Source organism: Cebus imitator, unplaced genomic scaffold, assembly GCF_001604975.1.
Source record: "Cebus imitator isolate Cc_AM_T3 unplaced genomic scaffold, Cebus_imitator-1.0 Scaffold133, whole genome shotgun sequence".
Lineage (NCBI taxonomy): Eukaryota > Metazoa > Chordata > Mammalia > Primates > Cebidae > Cebus > Cebus imitator.
The window spans coordinates 237,152-238,742 of record NW_016107448.1 but is presented as its reverse complement, the minus strand read 5'-3'; the positions used below and the strand labels follow the sequence as shown (position 1 = coordinate 238,742).

Below are 1,591 nucleotides of genomic sequence, written 5' to 3'. Positions count from 1 at the left end.
AACAGCTCCCATGGCACTAGAAAGGCTCATTCCTAGAGTTGTCTCATCCGCTCATTTGGGGAGGTCCCAAGTACTGAGACACTTCTCTTCCAGGGTCTGTAAGGGGCATGGTTTCAAGGCAAGAGTTTCCCGGCTCCAGGCCTCCCTCCAGGAACTAGAGGAGTTTCAAATGTAAAGTTCTTTGTCTGGGTTTCCCACACGTGGGTGAAGTAGAGAAAGCCAGGTGAGGCTCCTTTGTCCCAGAAAACCCACTGTAAGCTATGGGAGGAGGGGGCTCTGTAATTCAGGGCTACGGACCAAGTAGCCAATCCAGTATCAGAGTCAAAGATCAATTACTCCAGAGGAAGTTTGAAAAAACTCTCAATGGATGAGAACATTAATGGGGACGAAATACTCAAGGGTTAAAATTCATCTGCTCCTTACCTGAACAAATGTCCCTTTCTGGACTCCCCTCCCACAACAGCGTAAGAGCAGCCTTCTCTCTCTCTCTCTCTCTCTTTCTCCCCCCCCCTCTCTCTCTCTCTCTCTAATAAATCACTTTTCCACAAAACTCTCTGGGTCCACAATATTTATTCAAACGGCAAACTCACTGTGCCTTCAGGGCCCCTTTCCCCTTTATTCAGGGTTAAGGAGACTAAGAACCTCTTCAGAACTGGGAGCAGGGTATGCCACCCCAGTTACAGTACTGGAAAGGCTTTTTCCTGGAGTCGACTGGTTGGAGCGCATCCTGGGTCGGCGTAGGCATGGCGTCTCGTGTCCTTTCCTCCTGTGTCCGCGGCCTTCGCGCCGCTGCCCCGGGTCTCCAAGCCGGCCGCCGCCCAGCCTTGCAGCACCGCTCTGTGCTCCGCGGGGACTCGGACGAAGCGCGGGCATTCGCAGCCGGTCTCAGTGCTCGTGCTGGTTCCGGGTAGAGTTACACAGTTGTGCCGCCCGTATTGCGAAGCGCTCCCTTTGACATTAGAGGGCATCCGGGACCGCGTTCTTTACATATTGGAACTCTATGACAAGACTGACCCAGAGAAGCTTTCCATAAATTCTTATTTTATGAAAGACCTGGGCTTAGACAGTTTGGACCAAGTGATTATCATGGCCATGGAAGACAAATTTGGGTTTGAAATTCCTGATTTAGATGCGGAAAAGTTAATGTGTCCACAAGAAATTGTAGATTACATTGCAGATAAGAAGGATGTATATGAATAATGAATCAGACCCTTTAGCTTTGTTGAGAGAGGACACAGATGATACTGAAGAATGTCTGGCAGTGAGAACAGAGTTTGGCATTATTGCTGGCTCTGACAGAGTAATTCTGAGGGACTTGTATTTAAATTGTGTAAGTGTTTTTCTCTTTGAAAACAAATCTATAAAACAAACAAACAAAAAAATAGTAGACTGGTTGGGGAGAATAGTTTTAAATATTTCCTATTTGTGTTATGAGAAGAGGACATAGTCTGACCTGATGTAATAGCTAATAATTGAAGGGGTGAGATGGAGTCAGGCCTAGGGTTTACTCTAATATATATATATATATATATATATATATATATATATATATATATATTTCAGATCTTGTCTATTTTTTGAGCTATCATGA

General features: G+C 45.6%; 1 pseudogene across 1 annotated transcript; it reads left to right on the top strand.

Annotated features, from left to right (window-relative positions):
* The first annotated feature begins 743 nt into the window (after window positions 1-743).
* Window positions 744-1,367, top strand: LOC108313115 (annotated as a pseudogene). Its single transcript, XR_001828931.1, has one exon. The product of XR_001828931.1 is annotated as an acyl carrier protein, mitochondrial-like (transcript).
* The last annotated feature ends 224 nt before the right edge of the window (window positions 1,368-1,591 follow it).